The sequence below is a fragment of the Cryptomeria japonica genome, chromosome 9, assembly GCF_030272615.1.
Source record: "Cryptomeria japonica chromosome 9, Sugi_1.0, whole genome shotgun sequence".
Classification (NCBI taxonomy): domain Eukaryota; kingdom Viridiplantae; phylum Streptophyta; class Pinopsida; order Cupressales; family Cupressaceae; genus Cryptomeria; species Cryptomeria japonica.
In genome coordinates, this window is record NC_081413.1 from 299,684,471 (window position 1) to 299,703,684 (window position 19,214).

The window sequence follows — 19,214 nt, forward strand, 5'->3', positions numbered from 1 at the left end:
AACTATCCACTATTGGACATCTAGTAGACAACAAAGAACTTGCTATGATGGCCCTAAATGGACTTCATACCTCATGGGAATTGTTCATTCAAGGAATCAGTGCTCGTTCTAAATTTCCTAAGTTTGATAGATTGAAAACCGATTGCATTCAAGAGGAATCTTGGCTTGTCACAAGAGGAATAAAACAAAACAATGGTAATGAAGACATTCAAGTTCTAAACTCTAATTCCCACAAGAAAGGAAAGAAGAAGAACTTAAAGAGAAAGAGGGACAACAACTCAAATGGGAAGAGGTCTTCAAAGAAGAAGAGAGACATTTTTGAAGTACAATGTTTCAGATGTGACCAATATGGGCACTATGCAATGAAATGTCCAGACAGGATCAAACAACAAGCTTCAATGGCAAAAATTAAGAAAGGGAGTAATTTCGAGAAGCTAGTCTTCTACTTAGCCCTCTCTAGTCAAGTCACCTCCAGTTTCAACACATGGGTGATTGACAGTGGAGCATCTTGACACATCACTGGATTTCGTGAGCACCTAGATACACTTGTGGAAAGTTCAAATGAAGAAGTGAATTGGTGATGACTCAAATTATCCAATTATGGGAATAGGAACCTGTAGTATCAACCTAAAGTCAGGCATATCCCTATAGCTGACTGGAGTTCTATTTGTACCTGGTATAAAGAGAAACCTTGTCTCAATTTCTGCACTTGAAGATAAGGGTTACAGATTAACATTTATGGAAGGAAAGGTACTTGCTTGCCCAAAGAATTCCACCATCAAGAAAGCCCACACCATTGGAGTAAGACAAGGGAGCCTCTACAGACTTTGCACCACTCCACCTCTAGCCTTGATTCATGAGACTCTAGATTCGAATGAACTTTGGCACAGAAGATTAGGGTGCCTTCATTTCCATGCCCTACCTAAGATAGAGAAGATGGTGATCGGCTTACCCAAGCTAAGTCAAAAATCTGAAGGAGCCTGCAAAGGGTGTGCCTTGGGAAAGAATAGTAAAGGGTCTTTTAATTCTAGCAACAGTAAATCCAAAAATGTACTAGAATTAGTTCATTCTGATTTATGTGTACCCATGTATGTAACCTCATTAGGGGGATTTTTATATTATGTAATATTTGTAGATGATTATTCTAGGAAGACCTGGATATATTTTCTGAGATACAAAGAGTTTGAAGAAATCCTTTCTAAATTTAAGGAATTCAAAGCTCTTGCAGAAAATGTGACAAGTAAGAAAATCATAACCTTAAGAACAAACAATGGGGGGAATACACTTTTAATATGTTTAAAGATTATTGTATAAATGCTGGGATTAAGAGGGACTTAACTGTACCTTATAAACCACAACAAAATGGGGTAGCTGAAAGAAAGAATAAGACTATAGTAGAAGTTGCTAGGGCTATGTTGTTTGACCAAAATATAGAAACTTCATTTTGGGTTGAAGCATCTAGGACAACTGTGTACATTCAAAATAGATGTCCTCATTCTCTTCTTGACAATAAAACCCCTGAAGAAGCCTTTACTGGTAACAAACCTGACATAAGTCATTTCTGGATCTTTGGGTGTCCAGTCTATATTCATGTCCCCAAAGAAAAGAGGTTAAAGTTAGAACCTTCTGGAAAGAAAGGAGTATTTGTTGGGTACAGTGAAACCTCTAAAGCCTACAAAATATACATACCTGGTCAAAGACAAATTGAACTAAGCAGAGATGTCATCTTTGAGGAAGACATAGCATTCAGGAGGTCCAAAAGCTCTAATGAATTAGAACACCAAGATCCTCCTACAAGCTTGGATGAGGATTCCACCCTTGAGATTCAGAGGGAGACCCCTGAAGATGCTGAGCATGAAGTTCAAGGCTTACCTTTAGAAGAAAATTATCTCGAAACTAGGAAGAGACCACTTTGGGCTAAAAAGATGCTTCAAGAAGCGGAAAATTATGCTGCTCCAAAGGGGACCTTTAGAGAAAGTAAGAGACCTAACCTATTTTCTAGTTATACTGCCTTGATGAGTGAGATCTTTGATGCAAAACCTTCCTGTGCTGGAGATGCGCTCAAGCATCAAGTTTGGAAAGATGCTATGTCAGAAGAGTATCAGTCAATTCTGAAAAATGATGTCTGGGATATTGTGCCTAGGCCTAAAGGCAAATCTGTGGTATCTTCTAAATGGCTCTTCAAAATCAAACATGCAACAGATGGCAGCATTGAGAAGCACAAAGCAAGGTTTGTTGCCAGAGGTTTCTCACAGAAAGAAGGTATTGACTATGAAGAGACATTTGCTCCAGTTGCCAGATATACTTCTGTCCGAGCAGTTTTGGCTATTATAACATCTAAAGGATGGAAAGTCCATCAAATGGATGTCAAGACTGCTTTTCTGAATGGTAAGACTGAAGAAGTTTATTTGGAGCAACTTGAAGGTTTTGTGATTCATAAGGCTGAACCACATGTCTGCAGATTAAAGAAAGATCTTTATGGACTGAAAGAGGCCCCCAGAGCATGGTATGAAAGAATTGATCACTATCTCTTGGAATTAGGGTTTTTTAAGAATGAAGCAGATCCAAATCTCTACTACAAGATCCATGACCACACCTATGGAGACAAATCTGCACAAGCTAAAGGAAACAACTGCAGAATCAGAGTTTGCAGATCCTACACTCTACAGATGGTTTATTGGATCTCTGATGTATTTGGTAAACACAAGACTTGATATATGTTATGCTGTAAATGCACTAAGTCAGTTCATGTGTGAACCCAGGGAAATACATCTTGTTGCTGCAAAGCATATTCTGAGATATCTTCGAGGAACTATTGGTTTTGGTTTGAAATATAAACATGTAGAACTTGACCTACATGGATTCATTGATTCTGATTGGGCTAGAAGTATAGTTGACAAGAAAAGCACATCAGGATGTTGCTTCAGTTTAGGATCAGGAATGATCTCATGGATATGTAGAAAACAGTCTTCAGTTACTCAGAGTTCTACAGAAGCTAAATACATTGCAACCTCCATGGGAGCAAGAGAAGCTGTATGGCTCCGGAAATTGCTTGTAGGACTGTTTGCTCAGCCCTTAAATCTTACTGTCATCTACTGTGACAATCAAAGTTGCATCAAGCTTTCAATGAATCCAGTATTTCATGACAGGTCTAAACACATTGAGATTCCTTATCACTATGTTTGAGATATGGTGGAAAGGAATGTGATCTGACTGAATTATATTAGTACAGGTGATCAGATTGCAGACATTCTTACCAAGCCTCTCTCCAGGATCAAGATTGAACACTTTAGAGATAAACTTGGTATGGTTGAAAATGTTATTTAATTTTGAGATAGTCTCATTTATTCTGATATACTAATATATTTAAAGATGTTTAGTGTGTAAACTCTTTTATTTGTCATGTGTGTAACTCCATGACTACATGGGCCTTCTGTGAACATTATTGAAGGGTGACGACTTTTCAATAATGAACACTTGTTTCAAATTGATATTGTAAGGTGACGATTTTACAATTATCAATTTAACTATCTTGATGGATATCATGTGACTTGATATCTGTGGACATGTCATGATAGTATATATATCTCTGAGACATTATGGTAGATATCTGTTGGTTGATATCATTAAATAAACCATAATTATGATAGAGATCTTCATGGTGAATATTATGAACATAATATTTGTGGACATGCCATGAAATCATTATCAGTATGGTAGGCATCATGTGACTTGATGCCAGTGCACATACCTTACTTGATAACTATGAGTTATGGTGAGTATCACGAGACTTGATATTCATTGTTGAACCATATCTCTGAATATCACTATGGTGTGATATCTCCTTTCTCACAATCAATGGATGAATTGTGATGTTTTCTCTAACATGAAATGTGTCCTCCCTAGTTAAGAGGGAGTGTTAATTTTGTAACGTCGGTCGTACTATTTCATGCTTCCGATATATATATATATATATTTGATTACATATACTAATATGTTAACGTTAACTAATGATAAATAAAACCAAAGTTAACTTATCACGTTTGACCAATGGTTACACTGTTCATGGTATCGGGTGGTAAAGCGATTCTCAAACAAGTTGCACTCCTCCCGATCGGGTAAGTAAACGGTGACTAGTTTATATACTGTGGTGAGAGGTACATAGGGAAGAGATGTGTCTTCCCACGTGGGAAGACATATCTCTTCACTACGTAACCCCTCATCCACTTATATAGCATGCTTACATTGAGGAGGATGCACACACCAAAATTGATAAGTTTGGTGCATCTTTAAAACACGCTATAGCAGATAAAATACAACTTTCAGATCATATCTCCATCTCTTCTACTTTGATCACAAAATTTTGAAAGAACTTAACAATACTAATTAGTCCCTTAGCCTCCCTAAAGTTAGAACAAAAAAATGTTATTTTGCTCCCCAATTTTATGTTGGCCATCTAAACGGATGGGAATTAGCCACATTTCCACCAACCCATTGATTGCTTGGCAATTGAGACATTATCACACACTAATTGAGGCATCAAGATGACATCATCATCTCAATTCTCAAGACACTTCTACTTTTTTGTCTAGAAGTACTCTTGGATCCCTTTGGAGGTTTAAGGTTGACTTAGATGATTGATGCCACCTTCGGAAATCAAATTCCGATTTTATAAGTATATACAACATTAATTGTCCCTCACAAATTCATAATCAAATCATAATGTCTTATCGTATGACCTGTGTTGAGCTAGGAGACCAAAATGGAAACCGCATAAAATGATACCTAAATGCATTCTAAGTAGGAAGTCGAGAGTATTTTTTATTGTAAGTTAATTAGACTTGTGAGAGCTTGTGTTAGATGTTGTAGAGATTGGATTCATTGAGATTCAAGTTAACTGTGTGCCCAAGTGCGATTTGTGGTTAAGTGAGTAGTATGCCATAAATTTTGACGGTGTTTTCTCTCTTATGTAGTTTTCTCTAAAATGAATAATTTGTCTTCTTCATCATGCGTGTTGTTTGCTCTCATTTACCTATTGCAAGTTAGTTAATTGTTTAACAAGTTTTCCACACCTTTTTTTTCATAAATTTGTGTGTTGGTGACTAGCATATGGTATAACCATCATTGTTTATGGATCAAGAGGTATTAGAGAAAGTTCTTTCTTTGTAGAAATTGTTGTGAGAGACATTGCAAGTTCATGCCTACAATAAGGAGAGATGTTCACAAGACCTTGATAGTGAAGCAAGGTACCTCAAACTAGAAGTTGATGTCACAAGCATATTTCAATTAATGGAGATGACAAAGAGCATCATGGAGGCGCTCATCAATAATTTGTGCTTTTTAGAAGGCACCAAAAGCAAGGCAAAAGCCCACTCTAAAGATGGAGAAGAGCCTTCACATGGTGAGACAAGTCTATAGAGAACCTATGTTATACCAAGTTTTGGAGACAAGGATGGTACGGGATAAGCAGACTATTTTTTTGGATGGATTTTTTGGGAGGCCAAGGGATGGTTATTAAAGATTAGGGAAAATTAAAAAATATAGGAAACTTCAAATATACATATTATAAAATTGATAAGGCATTAATCATATACATTGTAGAACCTTAATACATAACATTAGAGTTGAATTGAAATTTCACTTGAGTGTTGACAATAAAATTAACAAAATTTAATTGCTTTCATTGTGAATACACATATATATTATATAAAAATTACAACAAAATAACCAAAGGTTGCGAATTTTAACGTAAAAATTACAAAAACATAGGAAATCTGTTGCTACCCCTAATTAGCATTTGTGATCATTGCATCAAAATTGGAGTCTAAATTTGAGTCATTGCCACCACAAAGGGATTACCTCAACTGACGAAACACCAACCAATTTCTCCTATACTTCTTTATTTATTTGTATGGCATTTTGGGATCAACATTCCAATGTGCCACTAAAGTTTGACAATTTATAGGAATTTGTCGATTTGGAAGCTGCAAGGCAGTATGCACAACCACTAGCTTCTTCACTTGTTAAGAGACAAGCCTATTTGATGCGGCCATAACCGGTAAAAATCCTCAAAAGAGTCAATTGGCTTATGCAGCAAGAGAGACACAACGAAAGTAGCAAGAAAACACAACATTTTCACATAAACAGATCATAATACAGCTTTAGAACTTTCAACAATCATCCGACAATCATCATATTATTATCAAAGAACATCCGGTAATAAACCGGTTACATGCAGGCTTCAAGCCAGGTACAATCCAACTGGGACTCTTCAGAATCAACCGGATCACAATATGTGAATCTCAATCCTTATTCTCAGTTCTACTTCCTCCGCCCCTACAAATGATTACATAACATCATATTTATACCCACCGGAACATATCCAGGTCGGCCTCATAAGATTACATTCACCAATGTAGGAAAATGAAATGTGTAATTAGGTCGGCCCTAAGATTTAAGAAATCTTTCTGGAAAATAACAACCAAGTGATGTGGTTCAATAGGAAGGTCAGCCACACACCAAAGAACATCGGACAAGACCCAAGATGGATCCACATGCCAAGAATCGCGCCGGTAATGAAGTAAAACCAACCGGTAAGCACAAGAATTGTCTTGGAACCCAGAAACAGTCAACCGGAAGCGATAACTGGCCGGATAAGAACTCAAATGAACTAAAAATCTTGAATCAAACACATGAAACCGCTAGGAAACCGAAAACAAGATCTACCACGAAGAACAAGCAACTACGGGTACATACTGGTAGGAACATAGAAAACTGCACAAAGATCTAAACAAGAACAAAACTGCAAGGAAATATTTTTGGTTGATGCAAGATTGCTCATCGACCGGGGATGCTCCTGCATCAGACAACCCAGGTAGAAAAAAGCTGTTCCATGAGAGGCAACTCATGAACATCTAAAAGAATTCGGAATGAAGATCCCATGCTCAATTTTGATCCAAACATCTTCTTTATTTGCCACCCTCTGCTTTAGCTCCTCCGGTGCTTCAACCGGCTCCTTTAACCTCTGACTCCCATTGTTTCTCTTTCTTTGCTTCTGATCAACACATTGTCTCTGTTTCTGCAACTTTGATTTGGTTCTGCCACAAGACTTCATTCGGTTTGTCACCATCAACTCTCTGTCATCCGGTTCCATTTGTCCATTAGACTCATCTGTCAGATCCTTCTGCCAACTCATGTCACCCTCCGGTGTAATCTCTGCAACTGGTTCTATCAGATCTTTCTTCAAAACCTCCGGTATGACCTTTGCAACCGGTTCTATCAAACCTTCCGGTATGACCTCTGCCACCGGTTCTTTCAAATCTTCCGGTATAACCTCTGCCACCGGTTTCTCAATATTGCAATTTTTCTCAGGACTTAGATTCTTCAACTCCTTCAAAGAAATCAATGTGAACCTCTGCCCATCCTTTTCAATAGTAACTAGGTTTCTTCTGCAGTCATAAATAGCTCATCTATCATACTGCCACGACTTTCCCAACAAGACATGACAAACACTCATAGATACAATATCACATAAAACTTCATCTTTGAAATGCCCAATATTGAAATTCACAAAACACTGCTCCTTTATCTCTATCTTCTGATCATCTTGTAACCAACTCACCTCATAAGGACAAGGATGCTTAAGCCTCTTCAATCCAAGCTTCACAACCATCTCCTCAAATACTAAATTATCAGTACTTCCACTATCTACAATGACCTTGCAACACTTACCACCTGATTTGCACATAGTTCGAAAAAAGACTCTTCCTTTGAGTAGATACGGTATCTTTTCTTCTGAACATAAGGGATTCTCCTTGCTTCGGTGCACAGTCAGATCCAGTACCATCCGGTTCCTCACTTGCCACACAACTTCTTGACATTCCTTGCTTACATTTGTAGAATCTATGTCTGGTTTCTCCACACTTGAAGCATTTGCTATGAAATTCTCTACTGGTACTGCTGTGACCTTTCCTTAGTGTCTTCTTCTCTGGTTGTTTACTCCACTTAGGTTTTGACTCCTCTTCTTCAACCGGTTTTTTCATACCATCACTCATCTTGAATTTATCCTTTCCCTTATTCGGTTGTCTTCTTCTCACCTTCTCCTCAACCTTCAAAGCATATTGGTAAGCTTCTTCAACTGTGGAAATCTTTAACATACTCATCTCATCTTGAATGTTAAAAGCAAGCCCATTGATGTACCTCACCACCTTTTCTCTATCCATCTCTATGTCCAGATCTGATTACCACCTTGTAGAATTCCTCAGTATATTCCTTCACAATCATGTTTCTCTGTTTCAGGTTTTGCAACTTCTTGAATAATTCCAATTCATAGTCTCTCGGCATGAACTTGGCCTTTAATCTTGCAACCATCTGTCTCCATCGGGTGATCTTCACTTCACCATTCTCCACTCTATCTTTCTGCAATTCTTTCCACCACAAGGCAGCATGCCCTTTCAACTTGGCCTGTGCCAACCAGACTCTCTGCAGGTCCTTGACATCCTCAAACTCAAAGTAGTCCTCCAACTCTCCGATCCAATCGATCAGATCTTCCGGGTTCAGCGTTTCAGAAAAGTTAGAAACCTCAACTTTATGCACTTTACTTGCTTGCGCCATTGCTTTCAGGAATCTTTCCTCTCTCTCATCTTTCGGTCCTTCAGCTTCCTCAAGCTCTTCACTGGCTTCCTCATATTCATCCTCAAAATCAGGGTTTCTTCGCAAACCAGCAAAGCATTCTGGATTTCATTCCTCACTTCATTCTTGAGGTCTTCCATCATCTGCTCTACCCTCTGGGGGTTTGTTCTCCTCGACCGCATCTCTTCTTCCACTTCGGTAAACTGCCTCAACTCGGCGATCTATTGAACACACGCGCAACCTGCCTCCAATCGGCGATCTGTCCACCTCAATGAATGCCTCAATGTTCGCGAATGATACTTCCACCAGTCGGTCCATAACCAGCTCTGATACTACTTAATGCAGCCATAACCGGTAAAAACCCTCAAAAGATTCAACCGGCTTATACAGCAAGAGAGACACAACGAAAGCAACAAGAAAACACAACAAATTCACATAAACAGATCATAATAAAGCTTTAGAACTTCCGACAATCATCATATTATTATCAAAGAACATCCGGTAATAAACCGGTTACATGTAGGCTTCAAGCCAGAGACAATCCAACCAGGACTCTAAGAATCAACCAGATCACAATATGAGAATTTGAATCCTTATTCTCAGTTCTACTTCCTCTGCCCCTACAAATGATTACATAACATCATATTTATACCCACCGGAACATATCCGAGTCGGCCTCATAAGATTACATTCACCAATGCAGGATAATGAAATGTGTAATTAGGTCGGCCCTAAGATTTAAGAAATCTTTCTGGAAAATAACAACCAAGTGATGCGGTTCAACAAGAAGGTCGGCCACATGCCAAAGAACATTGGACAAGACCCAAGATGGATCCACATGCCAAGAATCGTGCCGATAATGAAGTAAAACCAATCGGTAAGCATAAGAATTGTCCCAGAACCCAGAAACAGTCAACCGGAAGCGATAACTAACCAGAAAAGAACCCAAATGAACTAGAAATCTGGAATCAAACACATGAAACCGCAAGGAAACCGAAAACAAGATCTGCCACGAAGAACAAGCAACTACCGGTACATACCGGTAGGAACACAAAAAACTGCACAAAAAACTAAACAAGAACAAAACTGCAGGGAAATATTTTTGGTTGATGCAAGATTGCTCATCGATTGGGGATGCTCCTGCATCACTATTCCTCTTGATGGATTGGATGAAGTTGTATGTCAATCAATTCCTCTTGTAACAGATAAATTAACAATTTGTGAAAGGTTATGAGTGGCAAGTATCCTCAACTTTAGTCCATCCTTTCCATCCCACATTCAATAGTGTTAGTTTGAGCTAATTTAGCTCTACCTGGCCTTTCCTATAGTTTGTTGAATGTTGGACCATAGAGTTTGACAAATGCTAGCCATTGTGTGCAAAGTAAAATAGACTCTTCACTTGTATAAATTTTCAATGCATCTCAATGAGCCTTTTTTCACCTCTTCATCATGAGATGGAGGCATTCTTCAAGGCTTTGCTAAATATCATTTGGGATTTAGAACATAGGTTGCCATATAAAGAGGATGCTCATAGTACTCCATTGCCATGACACAATGAGCCAAATATGCATCTCAATGAGCCCTTTTTTCACCTCTTTATCATGAGATGGAGGCATTCTTCTAGGCCTTGCTAAATATCATTTGGGATTTAGAACATAGTTTGCCATATAAAGTGGGATTCTCATAGTACTCCATTGCCATAACACAATGAGCCAAATATGCTTCTCATAAAATCCCAAAGTAGGACTCTCGCAAAGAATGGCTTGCTTCATCTACCCAAGCATGTTGTGAAATGGCTCATAAATCCATCAAAGGTTAGGAGAGTTTGTATCAACATATCTTATATCTTGCATAATGGGTGAGATGAAGGAGCAAACATATTAAGTTGGTGGACATAGATAAAGCGTGTGCCCATACTCACCATCTTGAGGTAGATAGTCCTCCATCCTCTTCGAGGATAAAAGGATCAAAAGCCAAAAAGGTGAATTCTACAAGTACAGAGAAGCAATAAGTATAACATTGTTGTTGTTGTGATGTGTTTACATCTTAATATCTCTTTAAATAATGTGATTCTGATTTTGAATCTACAACATGACAACATATGCAAATATACATTTATATATACTTAATCATTAAGGTAAGACAAATCAATCATAATCATAGATTACTAATAATACTACTAAGCACATTAGAGTTTGGAGGAAGAGACATGATGGGCCTGCCCAAAGCCATTTCTACACCAAGCCCAAGGGGATGTGTACCATAGCCCGCTTGCTTGCTTGGCGGGCTGTACTTGCTTTCCCCATTCATGTCTCATCTTCCTGAAGACACATGCCCTCTTGTAGGATCGGGGGGAGGTTGTAAGGGGGTTACTTGATTCTGTAAGTGCCCTCTTTGTCCTATGCCGCAATGGTCCTACTAGGACGGCCTCCTTATGAGCTTGCTTGCCACCCACATCTTACTCCTTAGGGCTTCTCCCACAAGAGGGATTTCAAAAAATCAAGCATATCTTATATTCCATCATATAATCATACACTTAAGCATTATCTATTATGCCTAAGTAACATGTATATATATACCATCAGCGGTTGTGAGAGTATAGAGTTGAGAAGGGCAGATTTGAAAATAATATCAAACTGCTTTTTTAAGCCTGATCTGAAGATTAATTCCTTTGATGTATTTGCTGTTGGATGACTAGAGGTTTGATCTGAAATTCCTTTATTTCCTTTATTAGAATTATTTCTTCTTCGATCTGCTGAATATCTTCTTTGGTGTGGTTTTTGCTTGTGTGTTTTCTTCCTCTCCTCATTCCATATCGTTTTATACTATCCTATTTTATTGAGGGGTCACATCTCTTGGAAAAGTGACATCCATTTAAAGGGTCATGCCTCCTCATTGTTGTCTTATAAGATCTGCACTTATTTAAATCAGATCTGCACTTTTGATTCCCTTAAGTATTCCCCAAGTTGATCTCCCTTGGATGTATCCTCAAATGAAATTTTCTCCCCTTTATATCTTCCCATGTGAGGGAGAGTCACACCTCTTCATCATATCTGCCCTTTGTAAGGGTCACAACCTATAATAATTATCATCCTTTGAAAGAGTTACAACCCTATATCATTTCTGCCCATTCCTTTCTACTTCCATTAATCCCTCCTTGTTTTACATGCTCGCTTCTTTCTTCATCCTCTCCCCCATCCTCCTTTCAAATGAGGTTCTCTTCTCCCTTTTATATATCATGTTTGGAAGTCACAACTTTTCATTTCATGCTTTTTGACCATTCATTAAACTTAATTACATTTTAGTTTTATTCTTTTATATTTTAATTTTAATCTTATTTTAATTCTTTTGTATTTTAAATTTATTATTACCATTTATAATTAAATCCTATTAAAAAAGGGGACATTACAATACTGCCATAGGAGCAAAGTGACATAAGCTTAAATCAACATCAAAATGAGAGAGAAAAGAGAAAAACGAAGAATTGGACAAAGCCTTCTTGGACTTAGGTACAAATCAAGCTTTTGAATATACTTCACAAAAATACAAAGGATAAATAATGATGAGCTTGGCATGTGTATATACACTAAGTCATTGGAATATGAAAGGGATAGAGTAGACCTAAATAAAATATTAATTACAAGCTACCATATCAAGAGAAAGCTTAAAATGTTACCTAAAGATGTACCACATGTTGGTAACTTAATGAAAACAATCAACATCAAAATGAAAGAGAAAAAGGAAAGAAAAATTTAGAGAAAGCCTTCTTCATCTCAGGCACAAATCAAGCTTTTGAATATATATCACAAAAATATAAAGGATAAACAACAATGAGCTTGGTATGTGTATATATACAATAAGTCATTGGGATATGGAAGGGATAGAGTAGACCTAAATATAATATTAATGTCAACCTTACACATGCAGATCCTCTACTAGGTACAAGGTAACAACATTAAGAGAAAACTGAAAATGTTACCTAAAAATGTACTACGTTGGTAACTCTGAAACTAAGAGGAAAGAGATACAAGTCAAGAGTATAATCTCCAATATCTAATCCAGTTAAGTCCCTATAAAAAAGATATACTACCACAAATTTCTGCCACTTTTGGAACTATATGCTTGTTTTTTGTTACATTTCCTTGCAGCTCTCAAAAAATATGGATTCATTTGAATTTGATTTCTCTCTCTAACACGTTTAAAGAAAACTTTGAGGGCACATCACTTTTTTGATTCAGTTTGTGTGCTCTCTAGTTGGATCTCCTCTTGCTCTGTACAGATTCATATTTCCTCAAATGATTTTGTAGCTCACTAGCTTTCCTTTGATTTTCATACTAAAAGGACTTGCATTCAACTTTATGAAAACCCAATGAGGTGGGGAATGGATCTATTTTACTTCCCTTCCTTGCCAAACATTTTATGTTGCATTTGAGAAACTTTAATTTGATCCATTCTTCATCCCTTGTTAATCTAGGCAATGAATATAATGCTTTTACAACAGCTTGCTAACTTTTGGACAGTTGTAGTTAATATTCACGAGACATTAAATTTGAATAAACAATGGGTATCAAATAGGTCCTCAACCTTGACATACATATGGGTTGGCATAGGAGGGTTATAAAAACCAGTGATCGTTGGCTTGTGAGTTTGCATAAACAATTATTTTACTGTTTTAGTACTTGTTCCATTAATCATTGTAATTTTTTTTTTAAATGTTAATTCATCTGGGTAGGTGTATTCCTTTTCAAATCATGTGCTATGTTTCATTGCAATAAAGATTCATTGAGATATAAAACTTTATACTGGAGGAAAACGTTGTCCTATTCGTCTTAATATTTAAATTTATTAGTTCTAAGAGTAAGCACAATCATATTATGTGAAATTTTACAATCAAACTGCATTATTGTTTGATTGGTACTGATGGATTGGATTACTTAGGATAATTATCATAGACGCCAATGTTTGGAGGTAAAATATTGGCCAGATAATAGAGATTGGAGATCAAGCCAATTTTTTTTGGATAATAGTATTTGTATTAGTTATACGCCCACACCCCTCCCCAGGTGCACGTATTGTTGTTTCTGATACAGATACAGGTACAATATGACTCAGTTATGTGTTGGATATCATGCCCATGCATGCCCCAAAAACACTAATCTTTCAGCTGTGTTGGATGTTGTAATGTCCCCTACTTGGAAGCTGTCATATTTCCAACAATTATTATACATTACTGAATGCATTGCCAATTTATTATGCCCCTTTTATAATTAATTCTACATTTCATAATTCATAGCCTTCTATATTTATGATCTAACCTTGTTACTACCAAACCCTAAGAGAGGAAGGGGTGATTATTGTAAATCTTGTGTCTCAGACCACCAATCAGACTTTCAGTATTTAATTTCAGATTAACATTAAGTAAATGATAAGCAAGTAAACGAAAGAAAGAAAACAAGTGCACAAGAGACCAACTCAATTACCCTGGGAAAACCTCCAAGGAGGAAAAACCTAGGACTAAAGACCCACAAGTCTGATTAAGTATTCAATTCTGAATTGCAACAATACAATACTTAGCTCAAATCATGTGACTCAGATCTGGGATCTTCAAACTGCACACTTGAATGAATCAGATCTGCCCCTTTTAATACACCAGGTCTGCACTTCTATATTCACCAGGTCTGCTCTTTCATTACAACTGAATCTGCACTTTCAAGTTTGCTTCAGGTCTGCAAGTATGAGTCTCTCAGGTCTGCACTTTAATGGACCATCTAACAGCAATAAACAGCACCAAAATTCTTTATAAATTCTTTGGATAAATTCGCCAAGTTCACTGATTATTTTCGCACACCAAGAGGCAGATGAATTTCGCTAAGAGCATGAATGAATGATTGTTTTAAACTTGCCAAATAGCCTTTATTTATATGGTGCATATACCCTTTTAAGTCGGTTTATTTAAATATATATTTTGGTGCCAATTTGATTTAGGTCTTTATGAGTGTGGCGTGTTCATTGTAGGGCTGGCCCTATTTAGGAACACGCTATCTTCTTTGGCGTGAAGGGTCCAGCTCTACACGTTACCCTTTGGCAAAAGGGCCAGCCCTTTAGGGATTCGGATGTTGCCTTAGGCAATCCGAATCCCCCTTTTTCTTAGCCTAGTTACAAACAACAATTATGTTGCCAAGGGTGCTGAGAAACCAAACTACAACAGGCTCCCTCAAGGTTTACGGCTGCAGACCCTTACACCATCTCAGGATTATACCCTCAAGATTTACGAAATCTGATCCTTACCCCATCTCGGGACTGCCTAATGGGTTGGAATTAGACCTCCTCTCCTTAAGCACAAATCGAGCCCATCCTTCATAGGTATTAGCAGAAAACTAAGTACTGGGCTATATATATAATAGTTTTTCATGTACTATGAAAGTTATGAAATTAAGTATGACTGTCGTACATAAGAACATTATCAAGCTTCATATATCAAGCATACATATTAAGCATAGCCCCATGCATACGACCAAGAACAAGGATGTTACTGCTTGTAACTTAATAACAGTTCTGATCTGATCTGATCGATGGTGATGTCACTGGATCCTTTTGATTCCTTTCCTTTATATCTCTCAATGTGAGGGAGAGGTCACACCTCTTCATCATGTATGTCCTTTGGCAAGAGACACCCTTTCACCATTAGCACCCTTTGAAAGAGTGCAACTCTTCATTATTTCTGCCCTTTGAAAGGGACACAACCTTTCATAATCAGATATGCACTTATTTAAATCAGATCTGCACTTCTGATTTCCAAATCATCCCCCTCTCAAATTAAGTTCTCTTCTCCCTTTAATATCTCATTGTTGAGGGAGTCACAACTTCTCCTTCCATGTCTTTTGACCATTCATTAATTTAATTAATTTTAAATTAATTATATTTAGTTATTTTCTTTTATATTTAAATTTAATTTTTAATATTTAAATTTAATCATTATTATTTATTTTTAAATTCTATTTCAAAGTGTTCGATGTTGCATGAATTGATTATTAATAAGTCTAACATGAACCTTCCTATTTTCTTGTTTTGATAGATAAATTGCAACCTTGGGGGTTGCTCCCAATTATATTAACATAAGCAAAATATACAATTTTTTTGTTTTGACCCTTTTGGCCCTCCAAATCCAAGATACAACAAAAGCTTGGATACTAGTTTTTTGTACAACCTATAGACTTAACTAAATATTATATATAATTTCTAAATTTTCCATACTACCAGAGATCAACAAAATCAAGGGCCATACATTCAAAATATTTTAATAACAGACACAAGCTAGAAACACTATTGATTGTAATCACAATGTGAAATTTTTTCATCTTATTTGCTCCTTGTGATGAACTTGATTAGCCAATTGATCTTGTTCAATGCCCCCAAACCCAAAATTTTCTTCAGGAAAGACATGCCTTTTGCAGCATTTTGGCGAATGTGCAAGATTGGAAGACTTGGAGGAGAAAAGAAAGGGGAACCATTCCATCGTTTCCCTTTTCTCTTGAAGCTTCAGAAAATTTGAGGGAAGAGGAACACCACCTCTAAAACAGGCGACCTCCAAAACCAAATTCAAATCACCCAAAAAATGTTTCTTAATGAGAATGCAAAAGGCTTTTACCGTTTCCTTTGGCTCCCTTATGTCCAACAACGAAACCACAAAAATAGAAGAAATGTCGGTGTTTACCTTGTATTTGTGGTTCGCCACCATGAACTAATCATCCATAAGTCACCAAACGATAAAGAGAATTAACCCATGATGGGTTTTGAAAAGACATTTTAGCCTTTTCTTTGTAATAGTCCTCAGAAATGCCATTTGACGATGATATTTTGTTAGACGAATTGGGGTCTTCATTTCAATACCTTTGTCAGGTCTTAATTGACTGAATAGAAGTGAGGTATACAATTCTTGCTTAAAAAAAACTTCATTCGTGCAATTGCTTTTTTTCTATTTCAGCAACCTATTTTCTTGGGTTTCTTCCAACACAATTGTACTACTTTTTGCATTTTAATTTTCAAAGATTTAAAAAAATCAATTGTTTATACTTTCATATTTTATATTATGTTGTTTAAGCATTAGAGATTTAAAAAAAATAAAATTTATTTTATAAAAATAAATAAAATTTATTAATATATTTTTAATTGTTTATTCTTTACTAAATTATTAATATTATTTAAATTTATATTTACTTATTTTATCATGGTTTATAATTTTTAATTAAGATTTAAAAAATTAAATATGAAAACGAATTGTCTATGTTTTAAATTTAGATTTTTTTTGATAGGTAAAAGTGACATTATGGGGCCACACCTGATAATGTTAAAATAAAAATTTAATAATTCAAACCACCCTGCATCCATCTAGAGCGTAGTCAAAATGGCCATTCAGAAGGAGTGCCCAAAAGAACTGTAAAGCATGAATTCCCATAAGCAGAATACATAATGGTAAGCACAGGGATCCATTAAGATCAACAAAATATTTTCTAAAGTTATAATATTTAGCTCCATGTTTGGTGTGGGAGCGAAGATGCATGTAGAAAGTTGTCTCATTTTCTTCTTTTTCCTTTGCATGATTGTCCTATTCCCTTGACTGCCCCAACATTAATATCATCATTTTTTTTTTGGAGCATTGTTTTTCTCCCCTATGAGACATAATTTTTGAATACTTTGTCTAATTTGCCAACTCTTCATTTGAGTTATGATCCTTTGTAGCCTTAAGGCTATCCCTCCTCGTAGGAGGAGAGCCGTCCGCAACCCTAGGTGTGGACTATATATTACTTGGTGGATGCTTTTGACAACCATCCCCATTGGATTTCTTTGTGCATGAAATATAATCTTCTTTTTCCACCGAGTAGTGATGGAAGGAGACATCTCTCCATCAAGTGGCTTGGCTATTGTTTTTATGTTTGGAATATTGGGCAGCAATATGGCTAGTATTGAAACATTTGCGACAACAAAAGGGTAAACCCTCATAATCTAACCTCTGGTTTCAACACCCATTTGTAGTGTTGAGAGAGATATTCACTGAAAGATCTTTGGTGATATCAATCTCCAATAGAAAGCTGGAATATTCGGTACGCAAATAATTTTATGAACCCTCATCAATCCCTAGATACTTTCCCAATGAATTGCCAATAGCTTCAAAATAAGAATCAAACCAACATTGAAGTTGAAGATTCTGGAGTCTTATTTATATTGGAGTAGTAGAGAAAGATTGACACGTTGGGTTGAAAGAAGGATGCAAGGTTTCAGCATAAGCAAATGTTGCTCATAGCTCCATTGTTAATCACAAAGAATTGTCTAGTGATCCCGAATATTGTCAAAAATCACCACCCAAAACCCTTGTGCATAGGGGTATATTTGGAGATTGCCATCCAAAATAGGATGACATGTGTTCGTAATCCATCAATGTAGCTTAGAGAGGCTTGGCCAAAACCCTTTGAATCTACTAATGAGACCCTTCTCAGCGAAATAAGTTTCATTTTCAGCCACTTCTCTCATTGTTTCCTCGCCAAGAACTATTGTAGAAGTGTTGGTGCATGGGTGTGGCTGGGTTGCTGAATAAAGCCCAGAAACTCTCACACATGGATCTTTTTTCCTTGCTTGAGTCGTATATGTTGTCCTCCCAGCTGTGCCAGAGAATGGCCGAACACTATGTGCAAGATCACCATCAGAGTTTTGTTGCATCCTCCCAAGGTCTCGGCAAAAGCTTGTTGCCCATAAGTGGCATTGAAATGCTAGCCTCGGAAGAAACTCGTAGGGGCAGCATTAGGAGAAAGATGTGAAAAGTTACTTTTAAATTGAGATTATTATTGTTTGTTTAGTTCTTTATGCGGCATCACGGGAAATACGTGAAAAGTTAGTTTTAAATTTAGATTATTATTGTTTATTTAGTTCTTTATATTTCAATTTTAAGTTTTTAATATATTTAGGTGTATTGTTTTTAATTTATATTTAAATTTTACTTTGTTTTATTTTTATTTAGATTTGAATGACATTATTCTTAATTTAATTATAGGTCTTGGTTTCTATATTTTTTTTTGTATATTGCAAATTGTTATATCAACTTATAATTATTTATGTAGCAATTATGTGTGTATATTGCTTGTAAAGTAATGAAAATTTCCTCTAATAATGTAGAAAATCGTGTTAGATACATGTGTATTTTTTTTTTGTGAATGTTGTATCGAGTCATATCCATATTAGAGGTCTTAAAAAATGGCCATATTCGTATCTGATACCGTATCTATGTCTATGAAACTTTGGGTGGAGTATGTATGATTTCTGTGAAGTATGTTTATTATGTTCATATGTTTTATCCCTCCAGCATTTGCCCCTGGTATTTTGATATTGTTGTGCTGGTTTATGGTTTGATTCTTTATTAACCTTTATTTGGAATCTTGGACACAAATCCAGCAACATTCTTTATTTCTTGACAAGATTATGTTTTTCAAATAGATCTACCTTGCGAAAATTTGGAAATTTAAAATTTTATGGTTAGCTTTATGTTTTCCTCACTTTAAATTACATGTATCTGTTCTCGAAGTTTTAATATT

General features: G+C 36.4%; 1 protein-coding gene across 1 annotated transcript in view; it reads left to right on the forward strand.

Moving 5' to 3' along the window:
- The window catches only part of LOC131079582 (condensin complex subunit 2), a 56,111-nt gene that overhangs the window by 2,588 nt on the left and 34,309 nt on the right, over positions 1–19,214 (forward strand). The gene's annotated exons all lie outside the window — the stretch shown is intronic.